Here is a 26,564-nt window from a genome sequence, read left to right as displayed (position 1 = left end):
AGATGCAAACTATTACATTTAAATGGAGAAGAAATAAGGCCCTGCTGTATAGCACAGGGAACTATATCCAGTCTCTTGGAATAGAACATAATGGAAGATAATGTAAGAAAGGGATCCTGCTGTGCAGCACTGAGAAGTATGTCTAGATACTTATAACGCAGAACGACAATGGGAGAAAAAATTATGTATACATGTATGTGCAACTGGGTCCCCATGCTGTACAGTGAGAAAAAAAGTGTGTTGGGGGAAATAATAAAAATAAATAAATAAATAAATAAAGGAGATATATATATATATATATATCTATATAAATCTATATATTTATATATATATATATAAAACACACACACACACATATATATGTATACATATGACTGAGTCACTTTACTATGTAGTTGAAATTGGCACAACATTGTAAATCAACTATAATTTATAATAATAAAATAAGAGTATTGGTCCTACAACACATGAGAGTTTCCAGCTGTGTCTGTGTTAATTTATCCACTCTTCTCTACAGCCTTATGAAGATGGCAAGACTGTTACCTCTAATTCACATATTAGGAATGTGATGTCCATATAAGGAAAGGACTTGCCTGGCACTTGAAACTGGGCTGGTAGGAAGTTAAGGGTGCTGGACACAGGACTTGACCTCAGTGCTCTGTTGCACCTTGAACGTGAAGAACTGATGCAAAGTGGGAGGAGCTATTTACAACATCCTCTTCTTAGTCCCTCAACTGCTTGGGCTCAGAATCCAAGTGAAAGTTGGAGCTAGGACCCTTGCCCTTCAGAATGTCATTGGAAACTACAAATTTATTGTGACCCACTTATGTGTTCCACTTCCCATTCCCTCTGTGGTGTGATTAGGATTCATTATTTTACTTCTCAATAAAACCAACATTTTTAATGTCTCAGAGTAAAATGCTATATAACTGGGAAAAAGGGAGCGCAGAATTAAACCTATCTCTCCCTTCTATAAATTTTCCACTTATCTGAAATTAAGACGTTTTCATGTGTGTGTGTGCCTGTGTTTATGTGTGTGTGTGTGTGTGTGTGTGTGTGTGTGTGTGTGTGTTATAATAATGAAAATCTAGCTCTTTTTCTTAAGGTCAGACAATCCTTAGTTTTTTCAAAATATAAGCGAAAAGGTGTTTTTTTTACAAAAAGGAAAATCAGGAAGAGGGATGGCTGTCTATTAAGTTACAGTTCAAGAAAACAAAATAATTTTCTCGAAAAAAATTAAAGGTTATACATTGGCCAGCACTATAAAGGAACAGAATGAAACTTCCTTTCTTTGTACCTTTTTGCTTTATTCTCTGACATTAGTGATTTTTCTTTTCACTTTAGTTGTAAATAGCACCTCTCAATAGATGGAAAATCTCCTAAGACATACAGATTCAACTTCCAGATGACCAACCAGTTGGCCCAGTTTCTAGGAGAGAAGCCAAAATTTGATTCGAAATAAAGAACCAGATAGTTTCTCAACAAAGGCTTTTTGCCTGATTATCCAAAACGTCTGCTCAAGTCTCCAGTTTAATTTATCCAAGAGTCTCTTTGTAGTTTTCCACTCATTACAGCTTGCAACAACGTTCTGTGTCATTTACATCTCCTTTAGAATATAAGTCACCTTGCCCACAGGGCAGAGTTTTCTTCCTGCCTTCCTGACTGCCCCCTCTAAGGCTCCTTTGCTCTTCTTTCTTCTCTACTTGATCTTTAACAGCAGAATTCCTCAAAGTTTAACCCTTGGTTCTCTTTTACCCATTCTCTCTCCAGATGATTTCATCAACTCCCAGGGCTTCTGTTACTGTCAGAATATCATAGACCCCGAAAGGTATTCCCCTAGGCCAAACCCCCTTCTGAGCTCCAGGTCCCAATGTCTACAAACATTTTTGTTTACTATTTACTAAGTACTCTGTCAAACACTGTAATGTACGTTTTTGTCTTTTACATATTATCATATTTTATTGTTCATTTCCAAGTATACATATAATAAGGTATATGTTCTTATAAAAATTTAAATGATAAAAAGATGCATCATCTCAGCCTACCTACTATTCCCCTTTCTAAATCACCTTTTCTCCCACCCACCCTCCATCAATCTACCATTGGTTTGATGCATATACTCATTTAATCTTCGCAACAACTCAGTGGAGGCAGTGTTATTATTGTCTCCATTTTACAGATGGGGAAAGTGATGCATAAGATTACTTTCAAACTTGTCCAAGATCTCATGGATACCAAGTGGCAGAATAGATACTACTAATTCAGTTTTCTCTCATTTCAGTTACCTCCACTCTTCCATTTTTGTCACTTCACCAGGGTATTTCTCAGAGACACCCCAAATTCAACAGTCTGAACTTAAGTTGGCAGTTTTTTTGCCCTGTACCAACTCACCAAGCCTTGTCCTCCTCTTGTACCTTAATGTCAGCAAATGACTCAACGAAATGCCCAAACATTCACTGAAAAAACTTAATACCACTTTCTCTTTCATGATTCTTATCTAAATGTTCACCAAACCCTGCTGATTTGATTCATAAATCTTTCTTGGATTTGTGAGATTCTTTCTATCATCACTGTCTGCCAGCACCTCTTGATTAAATCTGCTTCCAGACTTGCCACCTTCCAAATCAAGCTATATGTAATTGCTCAATGGATCTTTTTTTTTTTTCTTTTCTTTTTTTCATCTTTTTGCCATTTCTTGGGCTGCTCTCATGGCATATGGAGGTTCCCAGGCTAGGGGTCCAATTGGAGCTGTAGCCTCCAGCCTACACCAGAGCCAAAGCAACGCGGGATCCAAGCCACATCTGCGACCCACACCACAGCTCACAGCAACGTCGGATCTTTAACCCACTGAGTAAGGCCTCATGGTTCCTAGTCGGATTCGCTAACCACTGAGCCACGATGGGAACTCCATGAATGGATCTTTTAAAAATGCTTACGTTGGAACGTCACTCCCCCCTTAAAATCTTTGATTTTTTCCATTGCTCTTAGAATTAAGTGCCAAATCATTAGTATGACTTGCAAGGTTCTCTCATTCCAGTATCTTCCCAGTTCCTTGGCCTCCTGCTGAGCTTCTACTCTACAGTCACATTGGTCTTCTCTCAATTCCTCAAACAAGCCACACCCCTTTCAGCCACAGAGCCTTCATATGCTGTTCCCTATCTAATGTGTGACTGGGTCATGTTGCTGTACAGTAGAAACTGGAAGAACACTGCAAATCAAGTATAATGGAACAAATAAAAATCACTTAAATTTTTTTTTAAATCTACATAACTCTGTTTGGTATCCAAGACTTGCATTGCCCAGGAGAGCTTTTGCTGTCCCCCTACCTATTTCTAGTTCCACTAGTATATGCTCTCATATCACCCTTTACCTTGCACTTATTACATTTATTATCATAAAATTAATTCCTTAGTTTAAAGTATGTTTCCCCATTAGACCATAAGCTCCAAAGGGGCAAGGACAGTGCTTTCCTCACATACCCACCCTGTTCCTGGAACAAAGCAGACTCACTGTAACTTATGAAATAAAATTTAGTACGACCCTTAGTAAGTAGCTTACTTAAATGACTCTCAAGTTTTCATTCCTGGAAAATACGGATGATAGGACTAGCTTAGAGTCACATTACCTCTTTCAGGTAAGCTGGATTCACCATCAGCAGGTGTGGCATCTGCCAAGAGTATGCAGCGTTTAAACGGTTCACGGAGGATGTTTGCCAATCAATGTCCCTAGGGAATAGAAACGGAGCACTTTTAATCCTGGCCTTCTCCCTTTCCCCCCTTCTCCAACCCAAGAGTCATCAGAGGAAGTCTAAACATCACAAAGCAGGATTACTGGAAAATCTTTCGCAAACTTGCTTCTCTCTGTATTTCCAAACAGTACTGATTTAATTGATTCAGGTTTGGAGGATTGGATTCTAATTTTGAGACAACTCCCCAAACACTTCACCACAGAACAGAACATTAGAACTATGGTAGGTATAATTAAAATGCCATTGCATTCTAATATTGTCCTTTCCTTCATTGCTCCTACCCACAATTGGTTTTCTGTACCAACAAAGAAACAGCTGTATGATCAGCAGGCGTCCATCTGTGTGCTTCCATCTGTGGCTTCTTTTGCATTTGCACCAAGCAGCTATGGAAAAGCAAACTGCAGTCTATTCTTGATTTTACTCTTTTCCATTATTTCATGTGTCCAAAAACAATAGCTGAAGGATCCTTTGGGGTTTTCTCTAACACTCAAACTTTCAAGAAGTCCAAGAGTAGTTGATACTGTTTCTCTGGTCTTTTGATTAATCATATTATCAACAACTCAGAGCACTTAAGGAGTGAAGGACAGAAGAAGGCCAATCCTTATCACATTACCTGGGAATGAACAGTAATGCTCAGGCTAATGGCATTACCAGGACTGTCCTCATTCAATATATAAAGAAAAAGAATGTGAAAATGATGATGCACCTAGTACTCCAGAAGTTGTCAAACTCTTCACTGCCAATACTTCCTTCCTTCCCCACCATCAATCAAACTCCCATCATTTATTCATGAAGCAGGTTCATTTATTGCTTGACATCTCAGCAAACTTTAAAGCTTGGGGAATAGGAAACGTCCAGGAAGTTGTTTTGTTCTAACTCTGACCAGTGGACTATTTCTTTATCAGCTTTCTAGATGTTTATTCTTTGCAGCAGCTTTTTGGACCACTGCTGCCATAGGCTCCATTTTTTTTTTTTTTTTTTTTAGCATGCTTGTAAGGAATCAATTGGCAATCTCTTACTCATCCTTCAACCTTCAGATCAAGTTTCACCTCTTTAGAAAGTCTTCTCCAATTTCTCCAGCAGGAGTTAAGTTGCTTAAGTGGTCATTCTCTTTTTCTCTTATTGTTCACATTAATTACACCTCTGATTACAATGCTTTAAGTTTTATTTACATGTCTAAATCCTTTAATTCACTGATTCTAGTGTTTCATATTTTTCTTGTGTCTCTAGACTCTAAAATATAAGTAAATGAATAAAATCTATTTCTTGATTTTTTTTATTAATTTCTTAATAGTACAGCAAAATACACCAAACAAATAAAATCTCTGTGAGGTACAGTAGGACGTCCATTGTCCAGAATACTCTCTACAATCCAGAGACAGAAAGAAGTTTGTTTTGAAGAAATCAACTATAAACTCAAATTCTCAGTTTAGTCCCTCATTTCTACCTTCTCTCCAATCATATTTTTACCATTTTTAAATATAAAGAATAAGAAACCAGCTCTAATTATGTAAGTATGACAGATTACTTTATCTTGCCAAACTTTAATTTCCTTAAAGCTTGTAGGGTCGGTGTGGGCTAATGCACAGTGCACATAACAGCACTGATTACAGTGTCTGACAGATCATGAGTGGTGAACAGTACTTAAGTCTCATTTTTATGAATATTAGGGACTTAACATCACATTTTGATTTTCCCCTATTCTCTCTGTATCTCTGTTCTTACAAAGCTGTTAGCCATAAAGAAATGATCAAAAGACAGGAAATGAAAGGGAAAATGTGAAATAAAAGTGGCTAAAACTCAGAAAATCCATCTTTGAAGAGTAATGATATATTTTATTTATATCAGATCCACATGCAATCTAGCTAAAGGAATTTTCACTGCCCACATGTCATGTCTTCTTTGATAACTAATGGTTTGACATATCTTTTGGCTCAAAAGACTTAGCACGCTATACCGCAAGGGGTGCGTTTACTGGGGACAGCTGCCACAAAAACAGCTCTGCAGACGAACTTTATTTAACTAGCTGCTCTCAGACATCAGAAAACTGGCATATATACATAGACTAATGCATTGGTTTCATAAGTATAGTATTCTAGTTAAAATTAATAGACAAAAAGACTATAATATATCAAAGGGTAAACACATGTATATCTTCTTTCCTATCAGTGACTCCACAAGGCATTTTTTCTTTCCTTACAATAAAAAGAATAAACTGGATATCAATTAAAGACCAAATTTTGGACATAAAGAAACAAAACAAAACAAATATATTTCTAAGATTTTCACCATTGTACCAGGATCTCTCATTTGCCACCCAAGTAGACTCAATCAAGCAATCATCAATCAACAGACACACATTGAGGTCCTGGGAGATGCCAGATTCTCTTCTAGTTGAGGAGTCTCAGTTAAACAAAACACGGTTCCTGCCCTTTCAAGAAATATAAGTTTGAGTAGATAAGTTAAATACCTTAAACCTGTCATATTCTCTACTAGTATTATCATAACAATAAGGTATATGCCCAGAGGAGAGAGAGAATCAGAGAAGGCTTACTGAAAGAAGTGGTATAAGCTGAATTTTAAAGCATAATCAGGAGATAGCAGTCACAGGAGGAGGAGAGGAGTAACGGGAGGTGGGGGAGAACCACAGGGGAAAAAGCATGAATGCCAACAGGTATAACTTGTCCAGTGAGTTACAAATAGATCACCATGGTGGTGATGGGGTAATCTCGAAGCCAAAGACAGGAGTTGAGGCTGAAAATAGCTTAAGATCTCTAAAGGCCTTGTGTATAAGGAACTTAATTTTTTCCTATGAAAGCTATTGAGAGATTTTAAAGAATAAATTGAAAAGTGACACAACCAGATTTGCTTTGCAAATGGCTCAGCTGACTTACAGAGAATGGACTATATACAGAGATAGAGCAAACTCTGTCACTACATAGCAACCTAGAACACTCCAACACAGGAAAGAAAACTAAAGAACAGCTTCCTAAAACAAAACAGAACCTCACTCTATATGAAGCATGGAATTTTCAATTCTGTTTCATCGTTTAAAATTCTGGTCTCCGTCTATGAAACTGGTTTCAAAACCCTCTAATGGGAGGTGACCCACGGTTTGAAAAACCCTCGATAAGAAGCAGCACAATGGAGTTAAGAAGATCAGATGGGAGGTTATTATAGTAATAATTTAAACAAATAAGAAATGTGGACCTCAGCTAAGGCAACCTAATGAAAAGGATCTGGTAACTTTTGTCTTATTATTAAAGCTCTATTTATTTCAGTTGCTATAACCTAGTTAAGTAAACTTGGCAGCATTAGGGTGCTTATGAGATAATCATCAGCTGAGTGCCTGCTGTGCTTAATACTGTGCAAAGAGCTTTACGCATATATTAACTCTGATTCTGACTGCAACACTGCAGGGTAGATATTATCTCCATTTTACAGATAGCAACACCAAAAGCCCCTTTGCCAAGGTCATATGGATAGAAATTAGAAGATAGGTGCACAGCCAATCTATGTAGTGCTAGTTAATTCATATTAACCAGGGAGAAGTAATCTTTTGGATGAATACATTGCAGGACTTTGATGACTACTTACCTTATGTCCAGCTTGTTGCTATTATAAACAATGCTATCGTAGACATTTTGGGGTCTATATGCCCGAGTTCCTTAGTGAAATTCCTGGATCTTAAGTAGGTTTATGTGATAGATACATTTTATCCTTACTAAGGATACACCATCAATTCCACACTATTGAGTGTTTTACATATACAGTTGGTGGATTTTTCCCTAGGCCTTTTCTTTATGTGTAGAAGTGATCATATGCTTTTGTAACATAACTATTAGTATGATAGATTTTTAATAATTTTTATACTATCAGTCTTGCACTACTGGGAAAAGACCCACTTGCTCATAATTTCCAAGAAATGTACTAATGGAGTCTGTTTATGATTAAATACAGTAGTACTTAAATTTATTTAAGACATCTGTATCAATATTCATAAGTAAGATTAGTCTGTTTCTTTTCTGATTCAATCTTATGTTAGCTTTGGGGATGTAATGCCTACTTCAAAAAATGATTTTTTCTTCTTTTTTATACTCTGGAATAATTTAAGTATCATTATAATCAACACCATCAAAGGCTTATTTCAATTCTCCCATAAAACTACTAGAAGATGGTGCTTTTTTCTGGGTGTGTCTTAAGCTAATTTTCCTTTTTTTTTGGTAATTTTGTCTGTGTAGACTGTGACTCCTAGAATTAATTTTGGTAAATTTTATTTTTAACACATTATTTACTTAGTTTAGGCTTTCAGATATTTCCATAGAGTTCCAAAGTACTTCCACAGAGTCTTAAAATTATTTTTTTTCTCTTTTCAGTTATTTATTTGTTGTCTTTTCTAATTATGTATAATATGTTTTCTCCTCTTTTTCTTGACCAGATTAGCTAGTGGCTTCCTATTTTTTTTAATACAGCTTTTGGTTTTATAGTATTTCTGTTTGCTAACTTGTTAATTTATGCTAATTAATTCCTTTCCTGGCTTATTTTGGTTTATTTTGTGCTTTAATTTATAACATTAAATAAATCCAATTTATAACATTAAATGAGTTGAGTTTTTTAATTCTTCATTTTCCATTGTTTTAGTCTTATGGATGTAGGATTTAATGGCGTAAGTTTCCAGGTGTTAGAATGTTTCATGGGGTTTTTAAGTCATTAATTTCTAGTTTTACTGCATTATGGTACGAAAATGATCCTGAACTACACCTAATACTTGGAATTTATGGATTTTTCTATGAGCTACAGTAGGGTCAATTTTTCTGATTGTTCCTCACACACTGCTATATTTATATGACTATGATTAGGTAACTAAACAGTCTATTTTATTACACAGAAAGATGTATGCACATACATAAATTTGGTGGTGTTATTTAGGTTTCTGTATCGGGATTTAGTGAGCAAACTACAGATTGGCCCAGCCTCCTTTTGTAAATAATGTTTTCTTGGAAAAGAGCCACACCTATTTATTTATGTATTATCTCTGTCTGCTTTTGCACTACATCAAAGTTGAGTATTCGCAATAGGGACTGTGCAGCCCACAAAATCTATATACTTACTATCTGGTCCTATCTAGAAAATATTTGTTGGCTCTATTCTATATTATCGCTAATTTTACTCTAACTTATCTGCTTTGCATTTTAAAAATGTATTAACATTTTCTAATATTATTAAATGTCTATTTTACTGTATTCATTCTCCTGTAGAATGAAAGATGCTTCTGTGAGTACATAAACATAACTTTTATATTTTTATTTTGAATTTTATCCTTTAGCTTTATGAAGTAACATCATCTCTTTGTTATTATTATTTGATTTAAATTCTACAGTGTCAGATATCACTATTTTGACCCTTGCTTTATTTGTATGTGTTTGATATATCTTTGGAAATTATTTTATTTTATTTTACACCATTCTGAATATCTTTTCTTTGGGTGTGTCTTATATATAACATAATATTGAATGTTTACTTTGTTTACCATTAGAAGAAGAAAATTTTGTAGGCCTACTAACCCTTTTAATTTTTTTTATATGATCAATATTTTGGTTTCAACACTACCATATTGTTTGATCTTATATAATACATTTAGCAACATCCTCCTTTTTGGGTATTTTCTATTTGATCCCTACTATGAGAAATATTAAAATATAATAACCTTCTTTCTTTTTCCAGCATCTCCTCCAACATCTTTTTTGAGATAATCTTTTTTTTTTTTTTTTTTTTTTTTTTTTTGGTCTTTTTGCTATTTCTTAGGCCGCTCCCGCGGCATATGGAGGTTCCCAGGCTAGGGGTCCAATCAGAGCTGTAGCCACCAGCCTACGCCAGAGCCACAGCAACGCAGGATCCGAGCCGCGTCTGCAACCTACACCACAGCTCACGGCAACGCCGGATCCTCAACCCACTGAGCAAGGGCAGGGACCGAACCCGCAACCTCATGGTTCCTAGTCGGATTCGCCAACCACTGCGCCACGACGGGAACTCCGAGATAATCTTAATTTACTCTTAATAATAACTCTAAAATGTTTAGTAAGCTTTCTATACTTTTCATATGTTTTTCCAACTTTCCATATGTTATGGTAGTTATGGTATCTCATAATTTTGAGACTATATATCTATTATACACTATACTTTATATTATATAATTACTATTGGTATTAGTTCTACATGGAAATAGACATATATATATGTGTGTACATATATATATATATATATATATTTAGTATTCATCACCAGGACTTTTGTCAATTTTCTTTCATTCCTTATTATTGATTGAAATTTATTCTCTGGTTGAATCCTCAGGAACAACAATCTATTCCCTGAATTACTGCATGTTCATAACAGTTTGTGTGCGAGTTTTATATCAGAAAGTCATTGGCTGTACATAAAATGGGATTGGCTCACATTTTCTTTAATTGAGTATCATTAACATGCTTCTCCGTTGTCTTCTGGCAGTAAGTATTACTATTCAGCAGTTGACAACATCAGATTTGCTTTTTTAAATTAATGTTTGGCTCTTTTTTTCTTTGTTTTCAATTTATTTTTCTTTCCCTTAAAGTCTATAATAATTTCCTGCTCTACGCATATTTTAAATGACATAATTCTATGCCAAATTTCAACAGATACATGATAAGCTCTTTCGGTGTGTTGTTTTGTCTTATTTTTAATTTCAGAAACATTTTCTTGAGTTTTAATTTTTAGTATTTGTTCTTCTCCATTGTTTTGGCTTGCTTATTCAGAAATTCCTAATTATCTACATGTTGGACTTTCTTTGCCTATCTTTGCCTTTCATATTTTCTTGAATTCTTTCATCATCCTGCATTTTTTCCCTTTTTGCTTACTACTTATCATCAGGTGTTATTGGTTTTATTTGCTTATTCTCATGGATTGTCAAGTTTAGTCTTTTTTTCTAAAATTTTTTTTAATTTTTCTTTACTAATTCTTTCCTGACTTGCATTTTTTAATTTTTATTACATTTTATCTCATTTTTGTTCAATTTATTCTTATTCATATTGTCCTTTTGTATCTTAATTTCTAGCTCATTTTAAAATATTAAGTTATCAAGCTATATTTTTAATTTGTTTTGTGGGCATGTCATTCTGGCCTCAGTTTTCTGTAGGGACACTTATGCTCCTTGCTATCTCTTTTTTTAAAATAACTTTACATTGAATCTAATTTAGTTTTCTTAACTTATAGGAGGGATAGAAGAATCATACTAGCTTTTCCAGCATCTCTTATCTAGAACTCCACCATACAATTTTAATGAAGTGTTAAAAGATATATCCTTTTACTTTCTGACAATCACTTGGCTCTGTTCCCCTCCTCCAGGCCCACTGCAACTATTCTGCCTAATTTATACATATTTTTGTAGTTTCACATTTGTATCTTTTATCAATTTAGTTTTGAGAGTTAATAGTGTTGCTCTGGCCTTTTAAAACCTTACTATAGCCATGCATTCATGCTCAGGTTGGTGTGTATTAAAAACTTCTTTCAGTTTTAGCAACTATTCTCAAATTGGCCTACAGTATTTTCTAATCATATGTTTGGTTATTTAGAAATATTCCAGAGTTTTGCTTCCTTATGCTTACCTAATCACAGATTATACAATGTCATTATTTGTCTTTACCTCCTCTGATGTGTGGTTTAAGGATATGTCTCAAGGAGACAAGAATATACAATGGAGAAAAAACCCGTCTCTTCAATAAGTGGTTCTGGGAAAACTGGACAGCTCCATATAAAAGAATTAAATTGGAACATTCTCTTATACCACATACAAAAATATACTCAAAATGGATTAAAGACCTAAATAAGACTGGATACTATAAAACTCTGAGAGGAAAACATAGGTAGAATACTCTTTGACATAAATTGCAGCAATATCTTTTTGGATGCACCTCCTAGAGTAATAAAAATAAAACCAAAAATAAACAAATGTGACCTAATTAAACTTAAAAACTTTTCCACAGCAAAGGAAACCATAAACAAAAAGAAAAGACAACTCACAGAATGGGAGAAAATCTTTGCAAACAAAGCTACCTACAAGGGAGTGATCTACAAAATATACAATCACCTCATGCAACTCAATATCAAAAAAACAAACAACCCAATAAAAAAATGGATACAAGAGTTCCTCTTGTTGCTCAGAAGGTTAAGAATGCAACATAGTATCCACAAGGATGCATGTTCAATCCCTGGCCTCACTCAGTGGGTTAAGGATCTGGTGCTGCCACAAGCTACAGTGTAGGTCACGGATGGGGCTCAGATTCTGGCACTGCAGTGGCTGTGGTATAAGCCAACATCTACAGGTCTGATTCCATCCTTAGCCCAGGAACTTCCATGTGCCACAGGTGCAGCCATAAAAAAGGCAAAAAAAAAAAAAAAAAGGAAAGAAAGTCTAAATAAACATGTCTCCAGAATAAGACATACAGGTGATCATAAAGCACACACAAAGATGCTCAACATTGCTAAGTATTAGAAAAACGCAAATCAAAATTAAAATGAGATATCACCTCACAACAGTCAGAATGGCCATCATCAGGAAGTCTGCAAACAATAAATGCTGGAGAGAATGTGGGGAAAAGGGAACCCTCCTTCACTGTTGGTGGCAATATAAGCTTGTGCAACCACTATGGATAACAGTATGGAGGTTCCTTAAAAAACTAAACATGGAACTATTGTATGATCCATCAATCACATTCCTGGGCATATATCCAAAGAAAGCCATCATTTGAAAAGACACATAAATGGCAATGTTCACTGCAGCAATATGTACAATAGGCAAAACATGGGAGCAACCCAAATGTCTACCAACAGGGGACTGGATAATGATGTGGTACATATATGCAATGGACTATTACTCAGCCATAAAAAAGAATGAAATAATGTCATTTGCAGGAACATGGATGAACCTAGAAATTACCATATTAAGTGAAGTAAGTCAAAGACAAATATCACACAAGTTCACTAATATGTGGAATCTAATAAAAATGATACTAAATAACTTACAAAATTGAAATAGACTCAAAGATTTCAGTTAAAAAAAGGGAAACGCAGTGGGGGGGATAAATTAGGCAGTTGGGATTGACATATATGAACTACTACACATAAAATAAATGGGTAATAAGGACCTACTCTCTAGCACAGGGAAATTTACTCAATACTATATAATAGCCTATACAGGAAAGGAATCTGAAGAGGAATGGATATGTGTATATGTATAATAGATTTGCTCTGCTGTACACTTGACATTAACACAACTTTGTAAGTTAATTATACTCTAATACAATTTAAAAACAGGACTTACCATTGTGGCAGAGTGGAAACAAATCCAACTAGTATCCATGAGGATGCAGGTTGAATCCCTAGCTTTGCTCAGTGGGTCAGGGATAGGGCATTGCTGTAGCTGTGGTGTAGGCCAGCAACTGTACCTCTGATTCAACCCTTCACTTGGGAACTTCCATTTGCAGTGGGTATGGCCCTAAAATAAATAAATAAATTTTAAAAAATATTTTAAAAACAACAACAAAAAGTTGAAGATACAAACTTGTGTTATATTTTTGTAGTATGCTTAATTTTTTACTAAAAGTCCAAACAGGTAGGATTACTTTTCTTTCTTTATTGATCAAACGTAATAACCTCGCTTCTAATCATACAATTATTATTTACCTGTATTGTTATACAGGTAAAACTACATGGTATTTCTTACGGAGTCTTCGGCGTTTCAAAACTCATGGAATATTAAAACAAATGATTTGCCCCCCAAAAAAGAGAAGGAAAAAATACCTTATCTCCTAATTGTATTATACATAGTGTTCCTTTTTTCAAAAATGACATCTTAGTTGCCTGCTAGCATTTGTATAGAGAGTCAGGAAGATTAAAAATTATAACATTTCTACCATTTTCCCAAAATCTTTAACTTTTAAAAGCAGTTTTTAAAAGGTATGCTTATAGTGACAAACAATATTTGCAATTATGAATGTTTATATTTCCATTTTCTCAGAAATTATTACTAAACCTGTCACTTTCTTCTTTCTTTAAAAACCAAAAATGAATCTGTCAGGTAAGCCCTAGAGAAGTAGGTTCCACGGGTATAACTCTTATCTCTAAATGTGTTTTAAATTATTATTTCCAACTATTTACTCCTATATCTTGGAGTGAAATCCTCTCAAGGCCACCATGTCATCATCTCATATACTTAGCATTTTGACTTTATTAACCTCTTTGTTTTTGACTCCTACAGATTTTTTTTTTCCCCACATACATTTTGAAATTGCTTTTGATTTTTTTGTTTTTTTTTTTTTTGTTTGCTTGGTTTTTTTTTTTTTTGTTTTTTTTTTTTGTTGTTTTTTTTTTTTTTTGCTTTTTTAGGGCTACAACCACAGCATATGGAAGTTCCCAGTCTAGGGGTTGAATCAGAGATACAGCTGCCAGCCTACACTGCAGCCACAGCAACGTAGGATCTGAGTCCCATCTGCAATCTACATCACAGTTCACAGCAACCCAGATCCTTAACCCACTGAGCAAGGCCAGGGATCAAACTTGCATCCTCATAGATCCTAGTAGGGTTCATTAAGCACTGAGCCATGAAGGGAACGCCCCTGAAACTGTTTTAAAATACACATTTTCATCCTGAATTTGTTCTAACTGTAATGAGCAGGGGCCCTCAGAAGCTCAAACTCTCACGTTGTAGAAGCAAAGTATCAACTTACTCTTTTTTAACATATATAGTATATACTTAAATGAAATGTCCTGAATAAGCATTGAGATTGTTCTCAGTTTAGGCTATTACTTATGCGTTATAACAAAATCCTTGAGCACTTCTGTGAGTTCCTTCATAAAATATATTTTTCATTCCTCAATGTTGAATTTCTCTGTGCATATTTGAAATTTGGGCATCAATCTTCCAATCGCTTTTCAAAGAAGCTATAACAAAGGTCTATATTCTTTCATTCTCATCCTAGCACTGTTACTCTTTTCTGAGAACTGGACACTCAATGAGCATAGAGTGCTCCCTGCTATAGAATGGAAGTGAGTTAATAGTCAACCCATGAACAAAAGCCCAAGATTTTCCTTAAAAATCAGTTTGAGGATTTCTTGAGTTCATGAATAGACAAACAAACAGTCACGTGAAAATACCTAAATCACAATCCATAGCTACAATAATTTTAACGTGAGAAAATATTACATTAGTATCAGCAAGCATGTGCCAGATAATCTCACCTCCTTTCAACTTTCACATGCCCATCTCTTCTGTGTAATATGTAGGTTTGCTCCACTGGTACCATGGTTTGTACCCTGCTTGTTGTTTAACAATTTAGAAACTAAGTCACACTGCCTTTAGGATAAAGGAAGTAAAAATAAAGCAACATAATAAAGAAAATATAAAGGACTAAGAGGATTAAATTTTAAGACCAAGAAAAGGTACAAATAACTAGCAGGATGAAACATCTTAGAAAGAAAAATATGGTAGCAAACACAAAATTTAAGATAAAGGATAAAAACTGACAACATACTCAAAACACAAAACTATACATGAGAAAAGGATTACAACAGAAGTTAGTAACAGCAAGTAAAGTGAAACTAAAATAGGAAAAAGAAAAGGGGAAAAAACTACACAATAGACTTTTAAGATAATGATCATAAAACAAAGGATTAAAAGAAATTTAAAGTGAGAGAAATAAGCAAACTAAAATAGAAATTTTAAAGTACTACATAGCCTATATCATAGCAAAGATGTGTATTAAATTGTTAGTAGTTTCTGAGCAGTAAGACAGAAGATGGCCCTAATACACAAGCAAATAGAGTAAAAAATGTGAAAGAACAAATAATCCTGACAGGCTTCCTGAAGTCTGGTATCTCATAGCAGAGCGTGGACACGGGACGCCTTTAGGAGTTCTTTTTAACTCTTGCCATTCTTCTGATACTATGACGCTTTAAAACAGTCATAAAAGATAATTATCTTCTTTCTAGAGAAAGAGAGAACCCTTGGGCTTCAGCTTCAGGTAATAAAATGGTAGAAGTTTCCTGATACTGTGATACTCATCCCACCCTCCCCAACCCTCACCCCCACTACTTTTTTCAAATATAGTCAATATAAATCTCATCCACATGCAAGGTAAGTGAGGAATTGTAACTTTAATGTCCATACCTCCACTGAATTTCTATTGTGAACACCCATCTAGAAGCTAATTTCCATCAGCACACTGTGCCCAGGTCCCCATCTCATCCAGCACTAAGTTCTTGGGGGCTGACGAAGTGGAATATGCAGCCTTCTTCTTATTCTTACATCCTTTTGTCTACCAAGTATGCACTGAACTACTCATTATCTTGCTGGGAATGCTGGTCGCTCCCTATAGTACTTTAGACAGTCCTCTTTGCTATCTGCCTGGCGTTTTTAGGACTGGGTCTTCTCCACTACTTCCAAAGAATCCCTACTCCAGGAAGCACACAGGGACCATGCTGGTACTTGTGTGCAGAAGTGGCAGTCCATGGTCTTACTGGCATGTGCCTATAATGGATTTCAAGCTCCCCTCTAGTGTCTCCTAAGTCTTTCCATTCTCAGTGCTTTCATGCAGCTGTCCAGAACTCAGAGTCTGGGGCTCCTCTGTCTAAGACACAGAATCTCTTTCCTCCTCAGACCAAGAATCTTCTCTATTTTCCAAGAAAAGCATCATTCTCTTTAAATTCATACCACCTGTTTCCCTTAAATCTTGGTCCTTTGGAATTTTCAATCTAAAAAGTATCTAGGAAACAATGAGCCTTGGCTAGCTCTCAAATTGAAAGATAGGAGAGAAAAATGGGAAATATTTGGAGAAAACATATAATACATGTGTTTCTATCATGTAGTACTTTTTCTCACTATGTCCTACTCATCTTAAAAATTTTTTTGAACTAAATTCAAGTTACTTTTGCTTTTTTATAAGGTTTTCAGAAATACATTTCCTCCTTCAATTTATATTATATTTTCATTAAAATATTAACAAGGTCAGATTAACAGAACACTTAAGATTGACCCCCCCCCAAATAAACACTGTCCCTGCCCTTTGTAAACATCTGTGCTAAAATTTAGAGTTGGCTTTTTAAGCTTAATTTAAAAAGAAAACATAAGCTACAATTTTGATGAAAATGCGGGTTTTTTTTTTTTTTTTTTTTTTTGTCTTTTTGCTATTTCTTTGGGCCGCTCCGGCGACATATGGAGGTTCCCAGGCTAGGGGTCGAATCAGAGCTGTAGCCACTGGCCTAAGCAAGAGCCACAGCAACGCAGGATCCGAGCCATGTCTGCAACCTACATCACAGCTCACGGCAACGCAGGATCCTTAACCCACTGAGCAAGGGCAGGGACCGAACCCGCAACATCATGGTTCCTAGTCGGATTCGTTAACCACTGCGCCACGACGGGAACTCCGAAAAATGCAGGGTTTTTTGTCTCCCTTTGATAATAAAACAGTCTTAAATTTTAGAATTTTCTTTTTATCTTGAATTGAGACCAGCTTTATAAAAATGGTAGAGGAAGGGGAGGAGAATCTTTTTCCTACTATCAAATCTACAGATGTGGAATCAAAGCTTGTGTCTATAAGACAATTTCCCACATTATATTGTTGAGTTTATGCTTCTCTTGTTACTCTAACACCTTATGGTAAAAGACCTAGGAAAAGAACTTAGGGAAAAACCTATGTACATATTACTCACTGATATTCAATTAAGAGACTTCTGGCATAAAAATTCAGAAAAGTTAAACGAGATGGCTTGAAATATATCTTTTGACATAGTTTCAGAGAGTGGTGGCAGCCCTACTTAAAAATGAAATGTGTATAATTTGAGACCTTTATCCCATATATCATTCTTGACTTTTTTTTTTTTGGCATTAAAAATCCAGAGCTCTAGCCCATGCAAATCTGATGATTCTGATGTAAACATTCAAAATAATCAAGGTAAAGAAATAGTCTATGATATCCACTTTTGTTCAAAGAAAACCATACATAAAATACCCTGGTAGGAGGAATGCAAATATCCTATATTTGTATCACAATTACTGAAGGGAGAACCTGCCTTATCAGACTCAGAAACATTCTAGAAAGAAAAGGCTATGGTTTTGAAATAGACAAGTAAGTTAGTAGAATAAAAAAGAGTGAATAGAAATAAATCCTAATATAAACTGGAGTTTAATACATAGCTAAAGTAATATTTCAATAAGTGGAAAGAGGTCCTTTATTTCATCAACAGAGCTTGAACATAAGCCGCTCTTTCAAAGGATACTGTTAAGCATGCCATTTTAAACTTTCATGGAAAACTACTGAAGGAAACCTAAAGCACAGAAAATCTGCTTACCCAAGAAGAGGATAGAAACACAGAAGCATCAGAGCTTTATCCTTGAAGCACAGGCACAGTTGAAAGATGAAACACTAAACATCTGTGGTTACTGGTGCCATGTGGAAACATTCTTGGTGAGGAAGGGAAAACAACAGGGTAGTCAAAATATATTTCACCTGGAGCTTCTTGCTGTTTAACTTAAATAAAACCCTTATTTTCCTGATTTTCCCCCCACAGCAGAAGCAAACAATAGTAAAAGACCATGACCAAGAATCTGATTCACACTTCATAACGATTCTCTCCTTCAAGGAATCTCAATGGCTCTATGCCAGATGTTCCTGGGAAGACCAATCTCAGCCCCCTTGGAGGTGTTCAGTGTGGCAGTCCTGGCTATATAAGGTTTAAACACAAAAAAATATAACAGCAAATATTAAACTGATGGTTTTTACTTTTTCCTTTAATGCCTATTTCATTGCAGTTTTTTATCCTGGATGTCAAGATAGGAGAAATCACCCCATAGCAGGAGAAAACTGAACTTTTATTTCTTAGGGAGACTGTAAGCTTTAAAAAACAGGCTTTCTGGAAAGAGAAGTGTTGCTTAATTTCTTTGTCTTCTTTAGTGTATCAAGAGCTACCCTGGAGGGCCTAGCTAACGGCCTTAAGACCCTTGTTTAAGGCTTAGCCAGAAGAAGAGGGGGTAAAGAAAACCTATTCCTTCATCTCCTTCCTGAGGAAAACAAAGGGAGACCCAAGCAGGAGAAAGTAGCAATGGGACATGTGTGTTTCCTGACTGCCCATCCCGAGCTTTGTTCTCAAAGGTAGGAGGTTTATGAGGTAATGCAGAAGTTCAAGCAACTCCTCTCAGGCTGCCAGAAACCCACCTGAGTTGGACCGCAACAGGACAGGGTGTCGCATTAGGATAACAGAAAAGCCCTGGGCTTTGCTCCTGAGCTAATCTCAACCCCCAGGTGATGTACACACTGAGCTGGGAGAGTGGGCTGCTAGGACCTTATGCGGCAAGGCTTTAGGTGTTCTGCAAAGGCAGAGGGCAGGTCAGGGAGAAGGGTGATGTTCCTCAGCCCATGAGAGCCATAAAGGCCAACTCAGCAAGGAGAATGTGGCCCAGGCTCTGCAGGACATTCTAAGCCAAAAGAAGCCATGCACCTTCCAGCTGCACATATGAAGCCAGTGAGGTAAGAGGACCCAGGTGGCCAAGGAATAGTGCCAAGGAACAGGCTGCTACAAGCCACAGCAGAGGGCAAGCCGGAGGCCAGCGCACTTCCTCCCTATGACCCACAAGGCCAGACACCATTGAAAGGAGAGAAACATGGGGAGGAAGAGACTTTCCCAATACTGAGCGTTTTTGATTGGAACAAAAGTAAAAATTTAAACTGTTTGGGCACTCGGTTAATTTTTGTTTTCCTGCTAAAGAGCCAGCAATAGCACAGGGAAATGCCAGTTAAATCACAAACAAAAGTAGTTAATTTTCATGCCAAAAGCAACTGGTGGTGCAGGTTACACCTCAGCCTGGGCAGCTTGGCTCCCTGGCCTGCTAGACTGAAAAACAGCTCCAGGGCTAAGAAGCCCCACAAGGGGATTGAAGACCCAAAGAAGACAATGCTCACTAATGTCAGAATGTATATTCTTCCCAACAATTCCCAAAGAAATTCAGGTACAGAAAAAAACACTCCTAAAAAGATTTATAAACAACAAGTAATGAGCTATACAATGTAAAAGGGCACGTGCATAAACCTCTTCTCCAAGCCCCTCAATGCTGCCTTTTGCAGCCTCTTTCCACTTCTCCTTGGTTAGGCGTTGGATCTTGGCTAAACCAAGACGTTCTGATTTTTTTTTCCTTTTTCTTTTCAAACCACAGTAAGGCACACAGGAGCCAAATCCCTTAACTAAAGAATAATTTATGGCAGAGCAGCTAGCGTTTTAAACAAAATAATTTAGGGGATTGGGCAGTGGGGTGGGGGGAGCCAGGAGGTCAGAAGTTGATTCCTGAGTAAGGTATGAGGCGGCCTCCTCCCTAGGCTGGCCTGCTGGGATTATCATGTTACGCCAGGGTCAGAAACAATGCTGCCTGGATCCGATTCATCCTCTCCATGGTCTCAGCAGAGCCCGCAGAGCAGGGAGGCTCTCTGTTCTGAGGACAGTGGCCCTGCAGAAAGGCTTGGTTTTCACCAGTGGGGGAGTTATTAAGATGTAAGAGGTGCAGTTGCCTCAGTGAAGAGAGGCCATGTTGCTTGGATAAGTGATCTTTAAGCACGTCATGTGCTTCATTTAAAGGCAAAAGCTCTAAGTGGTGCTTAACAAGGCAGGGCCCAAGCAACACCAGACAGAAGGATAACTTTGGACATATATGCTTCACACGCCCTCTCCACTGGCAAATCAGATGCAGGACCTGCAGATCATGACGCTGAATTCCACTCCTAGGTTACCCCATCAGCTGGGCAGGTTCAAGGCCAGAGTGTCTGACCCAAGTGTGAATGATTCAGAGCTGGCATGGCCCTGCAGATAGTGGGACCCAAACACCACCAGCTGGGAAGAGCTTCTGGCATAGGACTTCCAGATCTATGTGGTGGGTGTCACTGGAAGCAAAGGTGAGCCAGGACCAGCAAGAACTCAGTTTCTCCTTTTGCTATGACAGAGATAGTTTCAGATGCTCTATAGAAAACGAGACAATTAGAAGAATGCCCCCTGGGAGATTGTGAGTGCCACAACACAGTGTCTGCATTGTCTTGAGTGAGAGGGGTTTAGGTGTGAAGAGCTGCTGCTGTGCTGGGGAATCCATTGTCCTAGTGATGCTGATTCCTCCTCCTGCCTCCCCAGGCATGTGGGCCAGAGCGAGCTATTCACGTCATTATGCACAGTGTCCTTGGCTGGCGCTGCCTTGCAGAGAATTGTGCCCACTGCCTCAGGAATCCTGTGTGCCTGGGGGAAGCCTGACAGAGCTGTGAGCTGACAGAGCTGCTGCAGTCTACACATGGGCCTCCTTGGGGATGGACCGTGCTGGCAGAGTGAACAGGCTCATGAAAATGTCTGTGGTGTGCTAAACTGTGGTTGACTTGGCAAGGCTTCCCTGTATATGAATCAACTGCATAAGTGTCATTCCACTCAACTCAAAAAATACTTCCAGCAGAATTTCCCAAATGGTTTATTAACCATACATATTTTGCATTTTAAGAGCCAGCTTTCTCTTGGAAGACTATGAGGTATACCAGTAATCATATAAAATCCCCCTTATCACATGTGCTTTTTATTATGGCTAGAACTATATACCATCTAATAACTTTTCTCCTAGATAAAAGAAAATTATTTTAATCCACTCATCTTTCATTTACTATCTTTTCAGTTTAAATAAGGGGAAAAAACAAAAGTTGAAAACAAATTATTTTTGCTTTAAGAAAACTAATATAGCTAAGAAAGTTTGCCCTTCTAGACCAGTAATGATAGGCCCCTGCCTGGCTCCAACAGCAGATACTGTTTCAAATGTTATAGCATTTTGCTGATGAACATGCCCCACTGAATTTCTAACCATTCATTTTCTAAATTGTACTTTTTAAAATTTGACAAGACTTGTTTGGTTACTGAATTACATCCTCTTCTGAATTTCTTCCTCCTGAAAGTTTTTTTTTCTTAAAGGAAGAGTATCCTTGCTTTGGACAGTTTTTTTGTTTGTTTGTTTGTTTGTTTTTGGCTTTTGAGAGACACAACTGTGGCATACAGAAGTTCCCAGGCTAGGGGTCGAATCAGAGCTGCAGCTGCTGGCCTACACCACAGCCAGAGCAATACCAGATCCAAGCCACGTCTGTGACCTACACCACAGCTTGTAGCAATGCGGGATCCTTAACCCACTGAGTGAGGCCAGGGATTGAACCTGCATCCTCGTGGATACTAGTCAGGTTTGTTACCCACTGAGCCACAATGGGAACTCCCTTGCACAGCTTTCTTAATAAACAGATATTCTCAATAAACTTCATAGCTTTGTCCATCCCCACTGATTAATTTTTATATCTGAATGATGTATGGTAAAGGCCAATTTCACAATCCAAAGGTGTTGCCTTAATAACTATTTACTAAAGAAGTTAGAGCATGTCTGACAAAGGCTCTGCATTTTAGTCTGGGGCTTTCACTTACTTGCTTTTTCTTAAAAAGGGACAAATCAGATACAAACCCAAGAGCCACAGGTCTATCCTCCTGAGATTTGACTGTTTATGCTCAGCAGACAGAAAGGATCTCATGATACAGATCTTGTTGCATCCAACTCCTTGTTGGTCTACACAGAAATTCAAATGTGGAAACCATCTTCCAGGGCCAGGAAGGGAAATGCATTTTTTTTTTAATACAGAACGACCTAGCCAAAATTTAGGATATATGTCATTTTTATTGTCATATTCTTCATGCCCACAAACCCCAAAGTGTGTTCCATATTGAGATTTTGGCTGCCATTTAGAAAACCACAACTTTGGAACAGAAGAGCCTGCCTCCTTTCATAAAAGTAGGAGAGAAAAAGTAAAGAATGATGAAAGGCAATAGAGGCCTAAAATGTATCTATTTATACTGATATTATTCATTATTAATAGCGGACTTTAATACTGAGCTTCAAAAATTTTTTTACCTATTTCTTATTATGGGAAATTCTTATGCCATAAATTCCTGTGCCACACACCATCACTTAATTCTCTGTGCTTCTATATTGTCTACTAATTGGTTTGTTTTTGCTAAAAATCAGTAGATTCCAAATTTCATGACCCCTCAGTTATATTACCCTCCTAGGATTCTTAACCTGGGATTCACTTTGATGGGAAAAAAAAATGTGGTGGTATCTGTGAAACTGTCAACAGTATAAATTACAGATATTTTAATATCATGTTATAACTCTACATAAAGAGGAATTATTATGCTCATTGTTGTATTCAAATCAGGTAATTTTTATAAAAACTCGCTGGTAGATATTGGTTTTAGTTTATAAAAAGGCAAATATATAACTGTATAAGAAATTAAAAAATATTTTGGTAATTGCATGTCACAATAATTCTATGCATTTTACCTTACACATTTAATTTTTTCCTGAAAAATAAAATAAATTGCATTTTTCTGAGAGAGAATTCATAGGCATTACTAGACTACCGAAGGAGATGGTGGCACATACACATACACACAAAAGCCAAGCTATTGCATACGAAGCCTACATAGTGGTGCAGCCCAGGTGCTCTATAGAGAAGGATTTGAAGGAAATAGGAAAATGAGTGTCTGCTTAGTTATAAATGTTGATCATGGCTGGTAGGAAATTACAGGAATGTGTACTACATATTCGCTATTTCCAACATCAATACCTTTGGGCAATATTTAAATATTGGTGGGGAAGGAGGGGGATAGTGAACTGAAATCATGGTTCAGTCATCATAAAAAACTGCTAATTTATTGTGATTCCACTAATTATTTTCAACCATTCTAAAGGCAAAATTCCTGCAGCTAATTCCACTGTAAGGATAGTTTGAAAACCTTACAAAATGCTTCTTTATTTTGAGGCCAATCCAGGAACAACAACCTGAAACAATTAATTTTTTTCCATAAAAATGTTTCTTGTCTTTTAAAAAGCTCACCTAAGGCCTTAAATTGCAACTTATTTGTTTGGGGATGAGCTGTCACATATTTTTGAAGCTCGATGCTGCTAGTGATTAAAGTCTCATAGTCATTTCAAATATAAAACCGTCTCACAAAGTTCCCAGGCTAGGTGTCAATCTGGAGCTGCAGCTTCTGGCTTACACCACAGCCACAGCAATGCAGGACTGAGCCCTGTCTGCAACCTACTTCATGGCTCACGGCAATGCCAGATCCTTAACCCACCAAGCAAGGCCAGGGATTGAACCTGCATCCTCATGGATATTAGCCAGGTTCATTATGGCTGAGCCGCAACAGGAACTCCCTGTATCTCTTCTTAATAGTATCTATTTGGGTCATGCATGTGTGAACACAAGGGTGCTTTAATCCATTCTAATCATCTATTTTAATTAGAATGTTTTGACCACTTATAGCAGTGTAATTATTGATAAAGTTGGGATTAGCGTTACAATTTTGCTATTTTCAAACTATCTATTCTAATCTGGTCTTTTCCTTACTTTTTTCAAATTAAGCAAATATTTTTATTATTCCTTGTATTTCTTTGATTGGCTTTTTGGCTATAGCTTTTGTATTATTTTTAATGGTTACACTGAAGGTTAAAATACACAAATTAGTTTACTTTGAATATTTTATGATATCACAAATGTTGTTTTTACAACTCCCTCTGCCTTTTGGTATTATCATCATATATTTTACTTGTACATATTATAAGCCTCACAAAGCATTGTTATTTTGTTGTTTGTATTTTCTAAATGATTTTTATGTTCACTCACATATACATCCTTTCTGGTACTTTTCCTTTCTTTTCCTTTCAAAATATACAAAGCAAGATCTCATAGACTGCCAAGATAAACAGATAAATCCACAAACGAAGTTAGATATTTCAATACTTTCCTTCTCACTTGATACTCTCACTTCAATACTTTCCTTCCTACTTGGTAGAATGAGGAGGCAAAAATCAATAAGAGTATAAAAAGCTTAACACTATCAACCTAATAAAAACTTATGCTCCATTCAACATGAGTAAATATAGTTTAAGTATACAAAACATATTTAACAATATGCACATAATTTTGTGCCACAAAACAACTCTAAATAAATTTGAAAGGATGCAAGGTGTTCATAATAGGTACTCTGACCACAAAAGAACTGAATTAGAGATCAATAACAGAAAACATCCAAAAAAAATCCAAACATGTACCAACTAAATAACGCATTTTTAAGTAACCCATAGATCAAGAACTTAAAAGTCAGAAAATATTTTTAACTGAAAAAGAAGAGAGTATATTAAACACGAAGTAAGCAGAGGAAAGGGAATTAAATGATCAAAGCAGAAGTCAATAAAATAGAGAAATACAATAGAGAATATCAATGAACCCAAACTGCCAGTTATCAGGAATGAAAAAGATGATATAACTACAGAGTCTACAGATATTAAAATAAGAAGAAGAGACAAATACAAAAAAAAGTTTATACCAATAAATTTGACAATCATATGATAATGGTCAAATTCCCTGAAAAACACTAAATATCAAGGCACATTAAAAAACAAATCAAGAACATCAATAGCTAAAGATCAACTAAAGAATTTTAGTTAGGAATCTTCCCATAAAGAAAACTCCTGCCTCACATGACTTCACTAGTTAATTCTACCAAACATTTAAGGAATAAATAATATCAATTCTTCACCAACTCTTCCAGAAAATTGGAAAGAAGGAAATAATTCCAAACTCATTCTATGAAGCCAGAATTACCTTGTTATAAAAACAAGACAGTTGTTACAAAGAAACTAGAGACCAATATTCCTAATGTGTCTAAATGGAAAAGTTCTTAAAATTTTAGCTAATTGAATCTAACTATATATAAAAAGGATAATACATAAATACCAAGAAAAATTGATTCCAGGAATGCAGTTAGTTAATATTCAAAAATCAATCAGTAAACTTCCAGTTATAAAATAAATGTCATGAAGATCTAATGTATAGCAGGGTGATTATAGTTAATAATACTATATTACGTGGTTGAAAGTTAAGACAGTATATCTTAAAAGTTTTCATCACAAGAAATTTTTGTAGCTATGTACAGTGACAGTTGTTAACTAGAATTATTGTAGTGATCACTATGCAATATATACATATTGAATCATGCTGTACACCTGAAACTATTGTAACATGTCGATTATACTTCAATAAAATTTTTATTTATTTATTTATTTATTTATTTATTTATTTATTGTCTTTTTTTCAGGGCCGTACCCATGGCATATGGAGGTTCCCAGGCTAGGAGTCCAATTGGAGCTGTAGCTGCTGGTCTACATCAGAGACACAGCAATTCAGGATCCAAGCCGTGTCTGCTACCTACACCACAGCTCACAGCTACGCCAGATCCTTAACCCAGTGAGCGAGGCCAGGGATCGAACCCTCATCCTCATGGTGCCTGGCCAGATTCATTTCTGCTGTGCCATGATGGGAACTTCAATATAATATTTAATCAACAAAAATAGTTTATGGTGATAAAGAAATCAGTGCCTAAATGAAAGTATTAAAGATGATTCTGGGAGAGGTTTGTGTACATCTTGACCCAGATGATTCACAAATTCATGAACAAAAGGAAGAGAGAATGGTTTCAGTAAGACTATCAATAATAAAAAAAAGTAAATGGGTATAATTCACAGTGAAAAAATAATGAATATGTTCTGGCCCTTTTCAGAGATTATAAATTAAAAAAAAATTTGATTCAATTTCATAAAAACTTTAAAAGTTTAAAAAACTTAAAAGCCTATATAAAAAATACTCTGAACAATTAAAAAGGCAAAAGATATACTGGT

The 26,564-nt window shown here is 36.3% G+C and overlaps 1 protein-coding gene across 3 annotated transcripts in view; it reads right to left on the bottom strand.

Annotated features, from left to right (window-relative positions):
* Nucleotides 1–26,564, bottom strand: part of LOC146395592 (uncharacterized) — a 795,612-nt gene that overhangs the window by 451,969 nt on the left and 317,079 nt on the right. For 2 of the 3 annotated variants that reach the window (XR_014831460.1, XM_085002420.1), the window contains one exon: nt 3,626–3,725. The gene's annotated coding sequence lies outside the window, so the exon portion shown is untranslated. Of the gene's footprint in view, nt 1–3,625; nt 3,726–13,100; nt 13,275–26,564 lie in introns of those variants that run through there. The other variant, XR_014831461.1, reaches the window with a different exon arrangement.

The sequence above is a fragment of the Sus scrofa genome, chromosome 16 (genome assembly GCF_054392235.1).
Source record: "Sus scrofa isolate SSC_HxYL_T2T_F1_AM1 chromosome 16, Sscrofa_HxYL_maternal_Yorkshire_Landrace_v2.0, whole genome shotgun sequence".
Taxonomy (NCBI): Eukaryota; Metazoa; Chordata; class Mammalia; order Artiodactyla; family Suidae; genus Sus; species Sus scrofa.
This window is presented reverse-complemented; position numbering and strand designations above follow the sequence as displayed.